Here is a 22,534-nt window from a genome sequence, read left to right as displayed (position 1 = left end):
AAATCAGGAATTGGAGACATTTTTAAGACTTTATGTTTCATCTTCTCAGGACAACTGGTTGGATCTGCTCCCGTGGGCCGAATTTGCCCACAATTTCCGCTATCACACTGCTACTGACACAACTCCGTTCTTTGCTGTATATGGGCAACATCCTCGTGTTCCAGATTTCCAAAAACTCCCTCACATTGATGTTCCTGCTGCCACTACTGCCCTGAGTCAGTTTTCTTCAACCTGGAGGAAGATTCATGCTTCTCTCAAGAAGGCCTCCAGCCGGTATAAGTACTTTGCTGACCGCAAAAGACGTGCAGTTCCTAGCCTGAAACCTGGGGACAAGGTTTGGCTTTCTACCCGGAACCTCCGTCTTAGGGTCCCGTCGATGAAATTTGCACCACGTTTCATCGGTCCCTTTCCCGTTGAAAGAGTCATCAACCCTGTGGCCTACAAGCTTAAGTTACCATCTTCTCTGCGAATACCTAATGCCTTTCATGTCTCTCTCCTCAGACCTTTAGTCCTGAATCGCTTCCAAAGAGCTCTTCCAGTCGGCCCCAAAGTTCGAACTCAGCGGGGCGTGGAGTTCGAGATAGAGAAGATTCTGGATTCCCGTTGCTGGTACGGTCGTCTACAATATCTTATCGATTGGTCCGGTTATGGTCCGGAGGAGAGAAGTTGGGTGAATTCCGCAGATGTCCATGCTCCAAGGTTGGTCCGTGTCTTCCATAACACTTATCCTTCCAAGCCACGTGGGTGTTCAGTGCCCACCCTTAAAGGGGGGGGTACTGTCAGGAATCGACTCACCACAGTCACATCTGTCCGCCGGTGCGGACTCCGTCCAGGGTCCCTGCGTTCTGCTGTCGTCCGCACCTCTGCCCTCAGATGTCATCCTGGCCTTGGGAGCGCTCCTGTGACAGCTGGCGTGTAGCACGCCGCGTTCCCGCCGGGCCGCGGCATGGGCGCCGCCATGACAGTCTCCATCGGTCAGAGCACGGCGGCCAATCCGGTGCTTGGCCGCACCTACTTTCCTCAATCCCACCAATGCCTGCACATCAGGGGGTATATCTGGAGCTGCAGGTTCAGTCTGTGATTATCCTGAACTTTGTGTCACTCCTGCGACTCATATGTCTGGATCTGGTTCCTGTTCCTCCGTGTTCCTGGATACCTACCTGTTGTTCTGTGTTCCTGGCTATCTACCTGAGACTCAGTGCTCCTGGTTACCTCTCACAGCTCCGTGGAACTACAAGCCTCAGCAACACCTGCTTCTGTTTACAGGCTTCACACTAATCACCAACTCAGTGTGCTTCAGCCTAGCAGTAGAGACTGACTCCAGGTGTGTTCCATCTCCTCACCTGTGATGCAGCTTGCTTGCTGCCAGTGCCTCATCACCTGCACTGTGGACATTGTCAGTCTCCTGCCTCTGCTACCAGGTTTGCCATTTATTACCATCTCTGCTGGCTCCACGTTTTAAACTGCTCTGGTTCCCATACCAGATTATCTCCTGCCAAGTTATTATTCATCAGTGTACATTCATCAGTTGTTATTATTACCAGTTATCATTCATCAGTTACCAATCATCCATTTGCCATATTTCTGTTGCCATAGACTTTCAGCTTCCACGCTGCACTATTGACATTTGCATTTCTTATTGTTTATTTTCTGCTGCCGTTGTGAACTTTCTGTATAATAAATATCATTGCGCCCATGCGCAGAAACTTAATCCAGCCTCCTCGCTTTCTCCCTTCTACCTCCACTGACCCACTAGCGCCCCCTCCGGGGACACAGACAAAACCAAGTCTGACACTCCCTCTGCACTCTGTTATGTGGAGGATAGCGGAGCATGTTATGCCCCGCTATCCTCCACATAACATGCTCCTCAGACATCCCCACATGCCCCACACATGCATGGACATAAAATGAAAGAGATCACCACACACTCACCTGAAAGCGAGGTTCTCAGTTGCGGAGGGTACCCTCTGGATAGGCTGATGTAATGTCTGTGGCAGATCTTGTGGCCCCTGGCACATTCCCCCTGCAGGGGGCTCAAGTTTGCTCACATCAGTGTGTGGCTGTAAGGGAAATTGTGGGTCATCAGAGCTGGCTCCCTCTGCACTCTGTTATGTGGAGGATAGCGGAGCATGTTATGCCCCGCTATCCTCCACATACATGCTCCTCAGACATCCCCACATGCCCCACATATGCATGGACATAAAATGAAAGAGATCACCACACACTCACCTGAAAGCGAGGTTCTCAGTTGCGGAAGGTCCCCCCCTGGATGGGCTGACGTCATTTCTGGCGCAGATCTTGTGGTCCCTAAACCATTCCCCCTGCAGGGGGCTCAAGTTTGCTCACACCAGTGTCTGGCTGTAAGGGAAATTGTGGGTCATCAGAGCTGGCATCACAAGGCCATCACTCATTACCTTCATGTCCAGCAGCAGACTGTATACTTTGGGTACCATTGTATGTAACATCATATAATACAAGGATGGGCACTGTTCATTCCGGGACACTTTCTATAAGTAGAAGAAGAAGAATACAAACAATTCTGTAGCAGCCAACAATTCATATAAGCAGAAGAAAACCATGAGCCAAGCTCACCCGTGTAACAGCTACAGTAAGTAGTAAGAACTTTCTTCCAAGATTTAACTTACACATGCTCACATAATAAGGAAAAGGAACAGACACACAACATGTATAATTGATTGAGTGAAACTTTTAAGGTTCAAATGGGATTAACTGAATTACCTCCCATCAGACCTGCCCATATGTCCCTTACTCCATGCTCTTCAGATGTCCCCTCATGCACCCATGCCAGCCCACATGCTCCTACTTACTCACGTGCACTTCATATGCCCCTCTGATTTACCCACATGCCCCTCAGACCTATAGACATGCCCCTTACGTGCCCCGCTATCCTCCAGATAACATGCTCCTCAGACATCCCCACATGCCCCACACATGCATGGACATAAAATGAAAGAGATCACCACACACTCACCTGAAAGCGAGGTTCTCAGTTGCGGAGGGTACCCTCTGGATGGGCTGATGTAATGTCTGTGGCAGATCTTGTGGCCCCTGGCACATTCCCCCTGCAGGGGGCTCAAGTTTGCTCACATCAGTGTGTGGCTGTAAGGGAAATTGTGGGTCATCAGAGCTGGCTCCCTCTGCACTCTGCTATGTGGAGGATAGCGGAGCATGTTATGCCCCGCTATCCTCCACATACATGCTCCTCAGACATCCCCACATGCCCCACATATGCATGGACATAAAATGAAAGAGATCACCACACAGGTTCTCAGTTGCGGAAGGTCCCCCCCTGGATGGGCTAACGTAATTTCTGGCGCAGATCTTGTGGTCCCTAGACCATTCCCCCTGCAGGGGGCTCAAGTTTGCTCACACCAGTGTCTGGCTGTAAGGGAAATTGTGGGTCATCAGAGCTGGCATCACAAGGCCATCACTCATTACCTTCATGTCCAGCAGCAGACTGTATGCTTTGGGTACCATTGTATGTAACATCATATAATACAAGGATGGGCACTGTTCATTCCGGGACACTTTCTATAAGTAGAAGAAGAAGAATACAAACAATTCTGTAGCAGCCAACAATTCATATAAGCAGAAGAAAACCATGAGCCAAGCTCACCCGTGTAACAGCTACAGTAAGTAGTTGGAACATTCTTCCAAGATTTAACTTACACATGCTCACATAATAAGGAAAAGGAACAGACACACAACATGTATAATTGATTGAGTGAAAATTTGAAGGTTCAAATGGGATTAATTGAATTTCCTCCCATCAGACCTGCCCATATGTCCCTTACTCCATGCTCTTCAGATGTCCCCTCATGCACCCATACCAGCCCACATGCTCCTACTTACTAACGTGCACTTCATATGCCCCTCTGATTTACCCACATGCCCCTCAGACCTATAGACATGCCCCTTACTTGCCCAGCTATCCTCCAGATAACATGCTCCTCAGACACACATGCCCCATACATGCATGGACATAAAATGAAAGAGATCCCCACACACTCACCTGAAAGCGAGGTTCTCAGTTGCGGAGTATCCAGTCTGGATGGGCCGACTTAATTTCTGACGCAGATCTTGTGGCCCCTGGCACATTCCCCCTGCAGGGGGCTCAAGTTTGCTCACACCAGTGTCTGGCTGTAAGGGAAATTGTGGGTCATCAGAGCTGGCTTCCTCTGCACTCTGTGCATACCCTGTTTCTGGGGATTTGGTTTCACCTGCCTGAGGCAGACGAAACAAAATCCCCGATAACCGCAGTGACCTGCAGTGTACCATGCCCACTGCAGCAGCATCAGGCTGGAACCGCAGGGAGGGCGCCGCGGCCCGGGAGCCGGCACTCAGCGATGTGACCCCAGCGGGAAAGCCGGAGCAGCACCGTGACCCGCATCCCCCATTTTCCTTTTCTTTCCTTGTTGCCAACGTCTAGGTGTTACTTGGCTTTCATGGCTTTTACAGCATCACATACGCAGATCTTGTCTCTTACCCTCAACAATAAATGACTGAAGTTAGTATTTCATATACAGCCTTATGGACACTTAAATGAAACACTGTGCTTAGCACAATGACTGCACAGATTAAGTCTACCATATCCAAAATACTTAGGACCAGTGTATTTGTATATCAGATTTTTGTGTATATTGGAATATTTGCATTCCATGAGATATTTTAGGAATGGAATCTAAGTCTAAACAGAGAATGCATTTATGCGTCACATACACCTTGTACACATAGCCTGAAGGCCATTTTATACAATATTTTTAATGATTCTGTGCGCTAAAGTTTGTGTATATATGAAACCATCAGAAATCAAACATTCCACTATCTCAATTGTGCTCAAAAGTTCCGTACTTTGGATCATTCCATATTTCGACATTTTGGCTATGGGAGACTCAACCTGTATCAGTTTATCCCCCAAAAGGCCATCACTCATTACCTTCATGTCCAGCAGCAGACTGTATGCTTTGGGTGCCATTGTATGTAACATCATGTAATACAAGGATGGGCACTGTTCATTCCGGGACACTTTCTATAAGTAGAAGAAGAATAATATAAATGAATTACCAAAAAATAAAGTTCATAATGATTATTTAAAATGACTGAGATAAACAAACATGCCGCACCGGTGGCTAACCATTAGACTGCAGCACAGTGTATACGGCTAGTAAGGATCTCACGCTTAGTTGAATCACCTCCTTAATTCCTTTAAACATTAATACTCGAGTAATGAGCAGATTGGCATCATAAGCACTGGGAAACTGTACCTTCCATAAATGGATAAGAGGCCTATTTCTAATGTTTTGTGAAATGTACCCATTCATTTTAATGTCTTATTGCTGTCACTATACTGCTGGATTGATACCTGTCCGTGCACCTGCACATGCGCAGCCAACACAGTAAAAAATATGTACAGAGGATCAGCAGGAGCCCCAGTCCATGGCGGAGGGATCAGAAGAGTCTTCTCTGGTCGGCATTTTCCTATAGGGCGTTAGCTAAGAGACACAAGCTCCGGGATCCTTAGTGTAGATAAAATAGCTGTTGCAGGTTAGGACAAATTCCACCATTACCATAGAACATTTATGTTTGGTTTAGAGTAGATAAACCAACTACAAACAATTCTGTAGCAGCCAACAATTCATATAAGCAGAAGAAAACCATGAGCCAAGCTCACCCGTGTAACAGCTACAGTAAGTAGTTGGAACATTCTTCCAAGATTTAACTTACACATGCTCACATAATAAGGAAAAGGAACAGACACACAACATGTATAATTGATTGAGTGAAACTTTGAAGGTTCAAATGGGATTAACTGAATTACCTCCCATCAGACCTGCCCATATGTCCCTTACTCCATGCTCTTCAGATGTCCCCTCATGCACCCATGCCAGCCCACATGCTCCTACTTACTCACGTGCACTTCATATGCCCCTCTGATTTACCCACATGCCCCTCAGACCTATAGACACGCCCCTTACGTGCCCCGCTATCCTCCAGGTAACATGCTCCTCAGACATCCCCACATGCCCCACACATGCATGGACATAAAATGAAAGAGATCACCACACACTCACCTGAAAGCGAGGTTCTCAGTTGCGGAGGGTACCCTCTGGATGGACTGATGTAATGTCTGTGGCAGATCTTGTGGCCCCTGGCACATTCCCCCTGCAGGGGGCTCAAGTTTGCTCACATCAGTGTGTGGCTGTAAGGGAAATTGTGGGTCATCAGAGCTGGCTCCCTCTGCACTCTGTTATGTGGAGGATAGCGGAGCATGTTATGCCCCGCTATCCTCCACATAACATGCTCCTCAGACATCCCCACATGCCCCACACATGCATGGACATAAAATGAAAGAGATCACCACACACGCACCTGAAAGCGAGGTTCTCAGTTGCGGAAGGTCCCCCCCTGGATGGGCTGACGTAATTTCTGGCGCAGATCTTGTGGTCCCTAGACCATTCTCCCTGCAAGGGGCTCAAGTTTGCTCACACCAGTGTCTGGCTGTAAGGGAAATTGTGGGTCATCAGAGCTGGCATCACAAGGCCATCACTCATTACCTTCATGTCCAGCAGCAGACTGTATGCTTTGGGTACCATTGTATGTAACATCATATAATACAAGGATGGGCACTGTTCATTCCGGGACACTTTCTATAAGTAGAAGAAGAAGAATACAAACAATTCTGTAGCAGCCAACAATTCATATAAGCAGAAGAAAACCATGAGCCAAGCTCACCCATGTAACAGCTACAGTAAGTAGTTGGAACATTCTTCCAAGATTTAACTTACACATGCTCACATAATAAGGAAAAGGAACAGACACACAACATGTATAATTGATTGAGTGAAAATTTGAAGGTTCAAATGGGATTAATTGAATTTCCTCCCATCAGACCTGCCCATATGTCCCTTTCTCCATGCCAGATGTCCCCTCAAGCAATCCATACCAGCCCACATGCTCCTACTTACTCACGTACACTTCATATGCCCCTCTGATTTACCCACATGCCCTTCAGACCTATAGACATGCCCCTTACTTGCCCAGCTATCCTCCAGATAACATGCTCCTCAGACACACATGCCCCATACATGCATGGACATAAAATGAAAGAGATCACCACACACTCACCTGAAATCGAGGTTCTCAGTTGCGGAGTATCCAGTCTGGATGGGCCGACTTAATTTCTGACGCAGATCTTGTGGCCCCTGGCACATTCCCCCTGCAGGGGGCTCAAGTTTGCTCACACCAGTGTCTGGCTGTAAGGGAAATTGTGGGTCATCAGAGCTGGCTTCCTCTGCACTCTGTGCATACCCAGCTCTGTGCTTCCTCCATTTCCCCATGCTGTACTGCTTGCTCAGGAGCACACAGGACAGGAGGGGTTAATATTGTAGAGGTGAAAGTTTAATAGGATCTCTGCTGCAACTCAGGCAGTGATCGTGTAGCAACAACCAAAGCTGCTGCCAGCACCTTCCTATCTGTCCAACAACAGACAAGATACACTGGAACAGGCAAGGCATCATGGCCCAAATGTATTAAGTCTTAAACAGCACTAAAGTGGAGAGGGATAAAGGGGGCAGCCAATTAGAGGTGAAACAACATCGCATGCTAAAAACTGAAATTTTACGCACTTGTTTCCGATGTTTCACGGATATATTTTTTTACAGGCTATCCTATTAGATTGCCTGTAAAAAAATACAATATCTCCCAAACATTTAGGTAGAAACAGACCCTCTTTCGCATGAAAACTGGGCTGTTTCTGGGGATATGGTTTCACCTGCCTGAGGCAGGCGAAACAAAATCCCCGATAACCGCAGTGACCTGCAGTGTACCATGCCCACTGCAGCAGCATCAGGCTGGAACCGCAGGGAGGGCACCGCGGCCCGGGAGCCGGCACTCAGCGATGTGACCCCAGCGGGAAAGCCGGAGCAGCACCGTGACCCGCATCCCCCATTTTCCTTTTCTTTCCTTGTTGCCAACGTCTAGGTGTTACTTGGCTTTCATGGCTTTTACAGCATCACATACGCAGATCTTGTCTCTTACCCTCAACAATAAATGACTGAAGTTAGTATTTCATATACAGCCTTATGGACACTTAAATGAAACACTGTGCTTAGCACAATGACTGTACAGATATGTCTACCATATCCAAAATACTTAGGACCAGTGTATTTGTATATCGGATATTTGTGTATATTGGAATATTTGCATTCCATGAGATATCTTAGGAATGGAATCTAAGTCTAAACAAAGAATGCATTAATGCGTCACATACACCTTGTACACATAGCCTGAAGGCCATTTTATACAATATTTTTAATGATTCTGTGCGCTAAAGTTTGTGTATATATGAAACCATCAGAAATCAAACATTCCACTATCTCAATTGTGCTCAAAAAGTTCCGTACTTTGGATCATTCCGTATTTCGACATTTTGGCAATGGGAGACTCAACCTGTATCAGTTTATCCCCCACAAGGCCATCACTCATTACCTTCATGTCCAGCAGCAGACTGTATGCTTTGGGTGCCATTGTATGTAACATCATGTAATACAAGGATGGGTACTGTTCATTCCGGGACACTTTCTATAAGTAGAAGAAGAATATAAATTAATTACCAAAAAATAAAGTTCATAATGATTATTTAAAATGACTGAGATAAACAAACATGCCGCACCGGTGGCTAACCATTAGACTGCAGCACAGTGTATACGGCTAGTAAGGATCTCACGCTTAGTTGAATCACCTCCTTAATTCCTTAAAACATTAATACTGGAGTAATGAGCAGATTGGCATCATACGCACTGGGAAACTGTACCTTCCATAAATGGATAAGAGGCCTATTTCTAACGTTTTGCGAAATGTACCCATTCATTTTAATGTCTTATTGCTGTCACTATACTGATGGATTGATACCTGGCCGTGCACCTGCACATGCGCAACCAACACAGCAAAAAATATGTACAGAGGATCAGCAGGAGCCCCAGTCCATGGCGGAGGGATCAGAAGAGTCTTCTCTGGTCGGCATTTTCCTATAGGGCGTTAGCTAAGAGACACAAGCTCCGAAAAACTACACTTTCAGAGTTTGTTAAATAGCCCTATATTACTTCCCCCATAGAGAACTATATGGATAGGGGTAGCCAGTTTTGAAACCACCAGAGATACCTATTATAGGGCTTTTATTAGGTTTGTTAGCAAACAAAAAAAGTTAGCAATTTGGCAAAACTATGTTGCACTGCAGGTGGGGCAGATGTAACATGTGAAGAGATATTTACATTTGGGTGAGGTGTATTCAAAATGAAATCTAAGTTGCAGTGTAGAAATTACGCAGCCAGTATATACCCTGCACAGAAACAATATAACCCATGTGTAAATGCCATAAACAGTATAGCAAATGCTCTTCAAACAGAAGAAGGAAGAAGAAAAAAAAAAGAGAAACAACTAAAAACTCAGAGAATGGAATAAGATTCAATCCAAAAAAGAAAAAAGAGGAAGAGAAAAAGAAAAAGGTCAGAACAGAAAATAGGAGTGAAAGAAGGCAATGGAGAAGGGGGAGATGGGAGAGATCTTCAATGTGTTGTAGCATTGCCACAATTACAGGGTTAGTCCTTCCACATGTATGACTTATATTCTGCTGTAACATAGTAACATAATATTTTCATTAACGACCTAACAGAAGGTCTAGAGAGCATGTTGACAATGTAAAGTTATAAATGTGGAGGAGGATGCTGAGTTGCTTAGTTAAATTAGAAGCTTGGGCAGCGAAATGGAGAATGCGCTTCAATACAGACAAGTGTAAGGTAATGCACTGTGGTAACAAGAACAAAAATAACACCTACATACTAAATGGGGTAAAATTAGGGGATTCTGTACTGGAAAAGGACTTAGGTGTCCTCATAGATAGCAAACTAAGCAGTAGTACCCAAAGTAGGACTGTAGCAAAGAAGGCTAATAAGATATTAGCATGCATAAAATGGTGAATTGATGCTAAGGACGAGAGTGTTATACTCCCGTTATATAAATCACTAGTGAGGCCACACTTTGAATACTGTGTACAATTCTGTGCACCATGCTTCAAAAAGGATATCCTGGAGCTAGAAAGGTTCAGAGGCGGGCGACCAAACTAATTAAGGGTATGGAGACGCTGGAATACGAGAAAGGCTTGCAAGACTAGGCATGATTACACTGGAAAAGAGGATACAAAGAGGGGACATGATCAACATCTACAAATATATAAGGGGACAATACACAGATCTTGCGCAGGACCTGTTTTTGGTTAGATCAACACAGAGAACTTGTGGACACTCGCTCAGGTTAGAGGAGTGGAGATTCCGCACAACACGGCGTAAAGGCTTTTTTACGGTAAGGACGATACGTGTTTGGAATTCCCTGCCTGAGGGAGTTGTAATGGCGGACTCAGTCAACACCTTTAAAAATGAAGCGCTGTCACTAAAAGTATTACTATATTTTATTAAAATGACCTTAATCACATTATTAAGAATTATGAGAAAACCTAAACATCCTGTGACTTTAAGAAATATTTTGGCAGCAAAACATCAATCATTTAAAATTGTAACAATTCGTATTCCTCACTGAGGACCTCCTTTAGAACAATGTATCAATCTACTCTCTAAACGATATATAATAACTCTTATAGTTAAAAGGAATTCCTTAAGATGAGCTCCACGCGTGGGCTAATTGGAACACTTGAGACCATATATTGGTTGAGGGTTTGAGAGTTCATCCGTGATGTATATAGAAATTATTCACATTGATGTTATCCGCTCAATTGTTTGAGAGATCCCTATTAGCCCTTAGTTCCCAGTGATGCCGTCCAGAATTGACAAGCTTTTCTTTAGGAAGCTTATAGTAGCACAATAACAGATTAAGCAGACACCTGAGGAAACAGCCCCAGGATTGAGGCTGAGAAACGAGTCAAGCATCCCGTCCGGTTATACTGCCCGACATTCTGCCCGGCATCCTGCTGATCACTACAAGCAGAGACCGATTTCAGCAGCACGTCCCTGACGGCCTCCGCCGCCCAGCGTTTCACCCGGCACTTGCTCGGCACTTGGCTGACTGCACCAAACGGAGATTCAGCTCATGACAGCCAACAGCACGCTCCTGACGAAGCCGTATGGAAAGTGGGGAGAGAGCGTTATAGCCTTTGAATGTTCATGCCGCTCTGAATGAGTTTGTGAGCGCTTTATCTATTATCACCTATAAGCCAAGTTCATCTTATTGCAGTGTCCAAGAGTGGGCAGCCGGCGCCCTACGGACATAAAGTAACTGTTGTCATACTGCATAAACTGGGTTAAGCATAATAACAGACTTCCAAATAGCGGTGTCTGCTTAATCTGTTATTGTGCTACTATAAGCTTCCTAAAGAAAAGCTTGTCAATTCTGGACGGCATCACTGGGAACTAAGGGCTAATAGGGATCTCTCAAACAATTGAGCGGATAACATCAATGTGAATAATTTCTATATACATCACGGATGAACTCTCAAACCCTCAACCAATATATGGTCTCAAGTGTTCCAATTAGCCCACGTGTGGAGCTTATCTTAAGGAATTCCTTTTAACTATAAGAGTAATTATATATCGTTTAGAGGGTAGATTGATACATTGTTCTAAAGGAGGTCCTCAGTGAGGAATACGAATTGTTCCAATTTTAAATGATTGATGTTTTGCTTCCAAAATATTTCTTAAAGTCACAGGATGTTTAGGTTTTCTCATAATTCTTAATAATGTGATTAAGGTCATTTTAATAAAATATATTAATACTTTTAGTGACAGCGCTTCTCTTTGTGGTTTTTATTATCATTTTGGTGTTTTTTGAGGCTCAGCACCTCAAATAAGTGAAGCTGCAGTCAGTATTAATATTATCATTGTCTCATAGCCAGTACACTAGTGCCTGCTTATATTTCTTTGTGGACCTTTAAAAATGGATTAGATAAATTCCTAATAGATAAGGATATTCAGGGTTATGCAGCATAGTCACGCACTATAGTTATTATAAAAAAGAGGGATAAAACGTAATGGCAGATATCAGCAGCAGTCAAAATTTTATACCAAATAATCCTGCATAGGAGACCACAAATAGGTTGAACTCGATGGACAATTGTCTTTTTTCAACCTTAGATACTATGTTACTATGTAATAGATTTCCAAATTGCTAATGTTGGGGTAATCGTAGGGTGAGGGAGAGCAAATTTGTGTATAGTAGGGAGCCAGGGCAGAATTTCTATAGGGGTTCTCATGAAACAACTCTCCAAAGCCACCCATTGCTTGTTTACTCTATCCCTGGTCCATTCCAGAACTCTTTTTAAATGTATAGCATGGAAGTAGAGTCTAAAGTCTGGAAGTTGAGGGCCCCCCATCAATTGAGAACAAGTCAAAAGTGAAAGTTTGATTCGAGGATGTTTCCTTGCTCAAACAAATTGTGAGATTAAAGATCCAAGAGACTTGAACCAGGCCTCAGGAATCTGAATTGGCAGGGTTTGAAATAAATATAGAATATTAGGAAGAGTGTTAATCTTAATTGTATTAATTCTTCCTAGCCAGGAGAGCTGTTACAGATTCCTCATCAAGAAATAATTTCTAGTTGAAGTAAGGATTGGAGAAAAGTTCACAGAAAAGAGGCGAGAAAGGGCTCTAGTGATCTTAACTCCAAGGTATGTTATGTGTGAGGGATCAGATAAATGGAAAAGCTATTTTCAGGCCTTCTATCATCTTGGGAGGAGATGAAACATTCAAAGCAAAGGATTTAGAAAAGTTAATCTTAAAGTTAGAGAGTAATCCAAATTTATCAAATTCCAACATAAAATGGGGTAGGGAGGTCACCGGATGGGATATTGTAGCAAGTAGGTCATCAGCAAACAATGCAAGTTTGTAGTCCAAGGCCCCCATCTGAATCCCTAAAAGTTGAGAATTTTATCGTATAGCCAGGGCTAGCGCCTCTATACATAACACAAAGATTAGGGGGAAAAGGGAGCTTCCTTGTCGCGTACCATTGCTAATCGCGAAAGCATCTGACAGAGTACCATTAACCCATACTCTTGCCGTGGGAGACAAGTAAAGGGCCAAGATTCTATGTAAGGCTATTGGACCCAGACCTGACCCACCCAAATCTACATCTCTGCACATTACATCTGTCCCATCTGGCTGCAGTGCAACAGGGTTTTGCACAATTGTTAACTTGTTTGATTTGCTAACAAACCTGAATAACCCCCATAGTTACAACATTGGTGGTCATTCCGAGTTGTTAGCTCGGTATTTTTTTTCGCATCGCAGCGATTTTCCGCTTATTGCGCATGCGCAATGTTTGCACTGCAACTGCGCCAAGTAAATTTGCTATGCAGTTAGGAATATTACTCACGGCATTACGAGGTTTTTTCTTCGTTCTGGTGATCGTAATGTGATTGACAGGAAGTGGGTGTTTCTGGGCAGAAACTGGTCGTTTTATGCGCGTGTGTGAAAAAACGCTACCGTTTCTGGGAAAAACGCGGGAGTGGCTGGAGAAACGGAGGAGTGTCTGGGCGAACGCTGGGTGTGTTTGTGACGTCAAACCAGGAACGACAAGCACTGAACTGATCGCACTGGCAGAGTAAGTCTCGAGCTACTCAGAAACTGCACAGAGAAGTCTTTTCGCAATATTGCGAATCTTTCGTTCGCAATTTTAAGAAGCTAAGATTCACTCCCAGTAGGCGGCGGCTTAGGGTGTGCAAAGCTGCTAAAAGCAGCTTGCGAGCGAACAACTCGGAATGAGGGCCATTATGTCTTAACATATAGTAAAATTACTTAATTGCACAATATTTTGCAAAAACAGATTTTTTTTTCCAGTGTTTATAAATTTACAAACTTCAGTAAGTAGGATCCTTAGTGTAGATAAAATAGCTGTTGCAGGAATGGACAAATTCCACCATAACCATAGAACATTTATATTTGGTTTAGAGTAGATAAACCAACTACAAACAATTCTGTAGCAGCCAACAATTCATATAAGCAGAAGAAAACCATGAGCCAAGCTCACCCGTGTAACAGCTACAGTAAGTAGTTGGAACATTCTTCCAAGATTTAACTTACACATGCTCACATAATAAGGAAAAGGAACAGACACACAACATGTATAATTGATTGAGTGAAACTTTGAAGGTTCAAATGGGATTAACTGAATTACCTCCCATCAGACCTGCCCATATGTCCCTTACTCCATGCTCTTCAGATGTCCCCTCATGCACCCATGCCAGCCCACATGCTCTTACTTACTAACGTGCACTTCATATGCCCCTCTGATTTACCCACATGCTCCTCAGACCTATAGACATGCCCCTTACGTGCCCCGCTATCCTCCAGATAACATGCTCCTCAGACATCCCCACATGCCCCACACATGCATGGACATAAAATGAAAGAGATCACCACACACTCACCTGAAAGCGAGGTTCTCAGTTGCGGAGGGTACCCTCTGGATAGGCTGATGTAATGTCTGTGGCAGATCTTGTGGCCCCTGGCACATTCCCCCTGCAGGGGGCTCAAGTTTGCTCACATCAGTGTGTGGCTGTAAGGGAAATTGTGGGTCATCAGAGCTGGCTCCCTCTGCACTCTGTTATGTGGAGGATAGCGGAGCATGTTATGCCCCGCTATCCTCCACATACATGCTCCTCAGACATCCCCACATGCCCCACATATGCATGGACATAAAATGAAAGAGATCACCACACACTCACCTGAAAGCGAGGTTCTCAGTTGCGGAAGGTCCCCCCCTGGATGGGCTGACGTAATTTCTGGCGCAGATCTTGTGGTCCCTAGACCATTCCCCCTGCAGGGGGCTCAAGTTTGCTCACACCAGTGTCTGGCTGTAAGGGAAATTGTGGGTCATCAGAGCTGGCATCACAAGGCCATCACTCATTACCTTCATGTCCAGCAGCAGACTGTATGCTTTGGGTACCATTGTATGTAACATCATATAATACAAGGATGGGCACTGCTCATTCCGGGACACTTTCTATAAGTAGAAGAAGAAGAATACAAACAATTCTGTAGCAGCCAACAATTCATATAAGCAGAAGAAAACCATGAGCCAAGCTCACCCGTGTAACAGCTACAGTAAGTAGTTGGAACATTCTTCCAAGATTTAACTTACACATGCTCACATAATAAGGAAAAGGAACAGACACACAACATGTATAATTGATTGAGTGAAACTTTGAAGGTTCAAATGGGATTAACTGAATTACCTCCCATCAGACCTGCCCATATGTCCCTTACTCCATGCTCTTCAGATGTCCCCTCATGCACCCATGCCAGCCCACATGCTCCTACTTACTCACGTGCACTTCATATGCCCCTCTGATTTACCCACATGCCCCTCAGACCTATAGACATGCCCCTTACGTGCCCCGCTATCCTCCAGATAACATGCTCCTCAGACATCCCCACATGCCCCACACATGCATGGACATAAAATGAAAGAGATCACCACACACTCACCTGAAAGCGAGGTTCTCAGTTGCGGAGGGTACCCTCTGGATGGGCTGATATAATGTCTGTGGCAGATCTTGTGGCCCCTGGCACATTCCCCCTGCAGGGGGCTCAAGTTTGCTCACATCAGTGTGTGGCTGTAAGGGAAATTGTGGGTCATCAGAGCTGGCTCCCTCTGCACTCTGTTATGTGGAGGATAGCGGAGCATGTTATGCCCCGCTATCATCCACATAACATGCTCCTCAGACATCCCCACATGCCCCACACATGCATGGACATAAAATGAAAGAGATCACCACACACTCACCTGAAAGCGAGGTTCTCAGTTGCGGAAGGTCCCCCCCTGGATGGGCTGACATAATTTCTGGCGCAGATCTTGTGGTCCCTAGACCATTCCCCCTGCAGGGGGCTCAAGTTTGCTCACACCAGTGTCTGTCTGTAAGGGAAATTGTGGGTCATCAGAGCTGGCATCACAAGGCCATCACTCATTACCTTCATGTCCAGCAGCAGACTGTATGCTTTGGGTACCATTGTATGTAACATCATATAATAAAAGGATGGGCACTGTTCATTCCGGGACACTTTCTATAAGTAGAAGAAGAAGAATACAAACAATTCTGTAGCAGCCAACAATTCATATAAGCAGAAGAAAACCATGAGCCAAGCTCACCCGTGTAACAGCTACAGTAAGTAGTTGGAACATTCTTCCAAGATTTAACTTACACATGCTCACATAATAAGGAAAAGGAACAGACACACAACATGTATAATTGATTGAGTGAAACTTTGAAGGTTCAAATGGGATTAACTGAATTACCTCCCATCAGACCTGCCCATATGTCCCTTACTCCATGCTCTTCAGATGTCCCCTCATGCACCCATGCCAGCCCACATGCTCCTACTTACTAACGTGCACTTCATATGCCCCTCTGATTTACCCACATGCCCCTCAGACCTATAGACATGCCCCTTACGTGCCCCGCTATCCTCCAGATAACATGCTCCTCAGACATCCCCACATGCCCCACACATGCAAGGACATAAAATGAAAGAGATCACCACACACTCACCTGAAAGCGAGGTTCTCAGTTGCGGAGGGTACCCTCTGGATGGGCTGATATAATGTCTGTGGTAGATCTTGTGGCCCCTGGCACATTCCCCCTGCAGGGGGCTCAAGTTTGCTCACATCAGTCAGTGGCGTAACTACTGCCCCCGCAGTCCTCGCGGTGGCTTGGGGGCGAGGTGCTGCGGGGGCGCCGCCACTGATTTAGAGCAGATTGACATGCGGACGAGCGTCCGCATGTCAGTCTGTTGTCACTAGCCCCCCGCTGCGAAGTAGGAACACGGAGGGCACAGCGCGCGCCTCTCCCGTGTCCCTCAGAGTCTCCGGCGTGTCGGGGGCGTGGTCTAGGAAAAGGAGGCGTGGCTTCGCGGGAAGACCCGCGATCGCGGGCCACGCCCCCGTTTTCGTCACTGAGGGGGCATGCCCAGCGCTCTGTGAGCTGCTGGCATGCCCTCTCTCCCACTGTCTGCGCTGAATAGACGCTGTGCGCATGCGCACAGCGTCTATTCACTACTGCTCTGCTATGCAGTGAGTGTAGGAGCCTTCCAACTGCCCCCCCCCCATCGCGTGCATATATGGCACTGGGGGGGGCACTGAGGGGGCATATATGGCACTGGGGGGGCACTGAGGGGGCATATATGGCACTGAGGGGGCATATATGGCACTGGGGAGGCACTGAGGGGCATATATGGCACTGGGGGGCACTGAGGGGGCATATATGGCACTGCGGGGGGCACAGAGGGGGCATATATGGCACTGAGGGGGCATATATGGCACTGAGGGGGCATATATGGCACTGAGGGGGCATATATGGCACTGGGGGGGCACTGAGGGGGCATATATGGCACTGGGGGGCACTGAGGGGGCATATATGGCACTGGGGGGCACTGAGGGGGCATATATGGCACTGAGGGGGCATATATGGCTCTGGGGGGGCACTGAGGGGGCATATATGGCACTGTATGTGTACCTGGCACATGGGGGGGGGCTATATTTGGCACTGGGGGCACGTGAGCACCTGGCATTGTGGGGGAATATCTGGCACTGGGGGCATATGTGGCACTGGGGGGAGAGGCTATATTTGGCACTGGGGGCATGTGAGTACCTGGCACCGTGGGGGAATATCTGGCACTGAGGACATATGTGGCACTGGGAGCACAGCCCTTGCAACAAGCACTACCCCCTAGCAACGAGCATGACACCCAGTGCATGAAACCCCTGGCAACGAGCATGACACCGAGTGCATGAAACACCTGGCAACGAGCATGACACCCTGAGCATGAAAACCCCTGGCACCGTGCATGGAACCAAGAGCATGAAACCCCTGGCAACGAGCAGGTAATTTAAAAGTAATTAGAAGCCTTACTGTAGGACTTAATGTGTAATGGGCATTACGGTGTGTGGCATAATGTATCACGGACATTGCGGTGTGTGTCAGAATGTGTCACAGGCATTACGGTGTGTGACAAACTATATCATGGGCATTGTGGTATGTGGTATAATGTCTCAGGGGCATTGCAGTGTGGCATAGGGTATAACGGGCATTGCGGTATGTGTCACAGGCATTACGGTGTATGGTATATTATATCACGGGCATTGTAGTATGTGGTATAATGTCTCAGGGTCATTGCAGTGTGTGGCATAATGTATAACGGGCATTGCGGTGTGTGGCATAATGTGTCAGGCATTACGGTGTCTGTATACTATATCACGGGCATTGTGGTATGTGGTATAATGTCTCAGGGTCATTGCAGTGTGGCATAATGTATAACGGGCATTGCGGTATGTGTCAGGCATTACTGTGTGTTGTATACTATATCACAGGCATTGTGGTATAATGTCTCAGGGTCATTACAGTGTGTGGCATAATGTATCACGGACATTGCGGTGTGTGTCATAATGTGTCAGGCATTACGGTGTGTTGTATACTATATCACGGGCATTGTGGTATGTGGTATAATGTCTCAGGGTCATTGCAGTGTGTGTCATAATGTGTCACAGGCATTACGGTGTGTGGCATAATGTGTCACAGGCATTGTTTGTGCTATAATCTATCAGGGGCATTGCAGTGTGTAGCATAATGTATAACGGGCATTGTGATTCCTGTCATGTGTCACAGGCATTACGGTGTGTGGCATAATGTGCCACAGGCATTACGGTGTGTGGCATAATGTGTCACAGACATTGTATGTGCTATAATCTATCAGGGGCATTGCAGTGTGTAGCATAATGTATAACGAGCATTGTGATTCCTGTCATGTGTCACAGGCATTACGGTGTGTGGCATAATGTGTCGCAGGCATTACGGTGTGTGGCATAATGTGTCACAGACATTGTATGTGCTATAATCTATCAGGGGCATTGCAGTGTGTAGCATAATGTATAACGGGCATTGTGATTCCTGTCATGTGTCACAGGCATTACGGTGTGTGGCATAATGTGTCACAGGCATTACGGTGTGTGGCATAATGTGTCACAGACATTGTATGTGTTATAATGTATCAGAGGCATTGCAGTGTGTAGCATAATGTATAACAGGCATTGCGGTGTGTGGCATAGGGTATAACTGGCATTGCGGTATGTGTCACAGGCATTACGGTGTATGGTATACTATATCACGGGCATTGTGGTATGTGGTATAATGTCTCAGGTTCATTGCAGTGTGTGTCATAATGTATCACGGACATTGCGGTGTGTGTCATAATGTATCACGGACATTGCGGTGTGTGGTATACTATATCATGGGCATTGTGGTATGTGGTATAATGTCTCAGGTTCATTGCAGTGTGTGTCATAATGTATCACGGACATTGCGGTGTGTGGCATAATGTATCACGGACATTGCGGTGTGTGGTATACTATATCATGGGCATTGTGGTATGTGGTATAATGTCTCAGGGTCATTGCAGTGTGTGTCATAATGTATCACGGACATTGCGGTGTGTGTCATAATGTATCACGGACATTGCGGAGTGTGGTATACTATATCATGGGCATTGTGGTATGTGGTATAATGTCTCAGGCTCATTGCAGTGTGTGTCATAATGTATCACGGACATTGCGGTGTGTGGCATAATGTATCACGGACATTGCGGTGTGTGGCATACTATATCACGGGCATTGTGGTATGTGCTATAATGTATCAGGGGCATTGCAGTGTGTAGCATAATGTATAACGGGCATTGCGATTCCTGTCATAATGTGTCGGGGGCATTACGGTGTGTGGCATAATGTGTCGGGGGCATTACGGTGTGTGCATATTGTGTCATGTGCATTATTGTGTGTGGCATAATGTCTGAGGGCCTTTGCAGTATGTGGCATAATGTATACTGGGCATTACTATAAGGAGGAAAAATGACAAATAATGGAAGGGGCATGAATCAGGATTATTTTTCTTTCCTGTGGTGGCTAACGTCTGGGCGTGCAGGTTGCAAAACTGGGGTATAAGGTAGTCTTTTCCTGCAATGCCACGCCTCTTTATGCGAAGCCACGCCAATTTAACGAAACCACGCCCCCTTTTTGGCGGCGCGCCTTCGGCGCGCACATGTTTGTCCCTTTACTAGTGCCAATTATGGGGGGGGGGGGGCGCCGTAGAATTTTTTGGCTTGGGGGAGAAAAATTTCTAGTTACGCCACTGACATCAGTGTGTGGCTGTAAGGGAAATTGTGGGTCATCAGAGCTGGCTCCCTCTGCACTCTGTTATGTGGAGGATAGCGGAGCATGTTATGCCCCGCTATCCTCCACATAACATGCTCCTCAGACATCCCCACATGCCCCACACATGCTTGGACATAAAATGAAAGAGATCACCACACACTCACCTGAAAGCGAGGTTCTCAGTTGCGGAAGGTCCCCCCCTGGATGGGCTGACGTAATTTCTGGCGCAGATCTTGTGGTCCCTAGACCATTCCCCCTGCAGGGGGCTCAAGTTTGCTCACACCAGTGTCTGGCTGTAAGGGAAATTGTGGGTCATCAGAGCTGGCATCACAAGGCCATCACTCATTACCTTCATGTCCAGCAGCAGACTGTATGCTTTGGGTACCATTGTATGTAACATCATATAATACAAGAATGGGCACTGTTCATTCCGGGACACTTTCTATAAGTAGAAGAAGAAGAATACAAACAATTCTGAAGCAGCCAACAATTCATATAAGCAGAAGAAAACCATGAGCCAAGCTCACCCGTGTAACAGCTACAGTAAGTAGTTGGAACATTCTTCCAAGATTTAACTTACACATGCTCACATAATAAGGAAAAGGAACAGACACACAACATGTATAATTGATTGAGTGAAACTTTGAAGGTTCAAATGGGATTAACTGAATTACCTCACATCAGACCTGCCCATATGTCCCTTACTCCATGCTCTTCAGATGTCCCCTCATGCACCCATGCCAGCCCACATGCTCCTACTTACTAACGTGCACTTCATATGCCCCTCTGATTTACCCACATGCCCCTCAGACCTATAGACATGCCCCTTACGTGCCCCGCTATCCTCCAGATAACATGCTCCTCAGACATCCCCACATGCCCCACACATGCATGGACATAAAATGAAAGAGATCACCACACACTCACCTGAAAGCGAGGTTCTCAGTTGCGGAGGGTACCCTCTGGATAGGCTGATGTAATGTCTGTGGCAGATCTTGTGGCCCCTGGCACATTCCCCCTGCAGGGGGCTCAAGTTTGCTCACATCAGTGTGTGGCTGTAAGGGAAATTGTGGGTCATCAGAGCTGGCTCCCTCTGCACTCTGTTATGTGGAGGATAGCGGAGCATGTTATGCCCCGCTATCCTCCACATACATGCTCCTCAGACATCCCCACATGCCCCACATATGCATGGACATAAAATGAAAGAGATCACCACACACTCACCTGAAAGCGAGGTTCTCAGTTGCGGAAGGTCCCCCCCTGGATGGGCTGACGTAATTTCTGGCGCAGATCTTGTGGTCCCTAGACCATTCCCCCTGCAGGGGGCTCAAGTTTGCTCACACCAGTGTCTGGCTGTAAGGGAAATTGTGGGTCATCAGAGCTGGCATCACAAGGCCATCACTCATTACCTTCATGTCCAGCAGCAGACTGTATGCTTTGGGTACCATTGTATGTAACATCATATAATACAAGGATGGGCACTGCTCATTCCGGGACACTTTCTATAAGTAGAAGAAGAAGAATACAAACAATTCTGTAGCAGCCAACAATTCATATAAGCAGAAGAAAACCATGAGCCAAGCTCACCCGTGTAACAGGTACAGTAAGTAGTTGGAACATTCTTCCAAGATTTAACTTACACATGCTCACATAATAAGGAAAAGGAACAGACACACAACATGTATAATTGATTGAGTGAAACTTTGAAGGTTCAAATGGGATTAACTGAATTACCTCCCATCAGACCTGCCCATATGTCCCTTACTCCATGCTCTTCAGATGTCCCCTCATGCACCCATGCCAGCCCACATGCTCCTACTTACTCACGTGCACTTCATATGCCCCTCTGATTTATCCACATGCCCCTCAGACCTATAGACATGCCCCTTGCGTGCCCCGCTATCCTCCAGATAACATGCTCCTCAGACATCCCCACATGCCCCACACATGCAAGGACATAAAATGAAAGAGATCACCACACACTCACCTGAAAGCGAGGTTCTCAGTTGCGGAGGGTACCCTCTGGATAGGCTGATGTAATGTCTGTGGCAGATCTTGTGGCCCCTGGCACATTCCCCCTGCAGGGGGCTCAAGTTTGCTCACATCAGTGTGTGGCTGTAAGGGAAATTGTGGGTCATCAGAGCTGGCTCCCTCTGCACTCTGTTATGTGGAGGATAGCGGAGCATGTTATGCCCCGCTATCCTCCACATACATGCTCCTCAGACATTCCCACATGCCCCACATATGCATGGACATAAAATGAAAGAGATCACCACACACTCACCTGAAAGCGAGGTTCTCAGTTGCGGAAGGT

Source organism: Pseudophryne corroboree, chromosome 2, assembly GCF_028390025.1.
Source record: "Pseudophryne corroboree isolate aPseCor3 chromosome 2, aPseCor3.hap2, whole genome shotgun sequence".
Taxonomy (NCBI): Eukaryota; Metazoa; Chordata; class Amphibia; order Anura; family Myobatrachidae; genus Pseudophryne; species Pseudophryne corroboree.
This window is presented reverse-complemented; position numbering follows the sequence as displayed.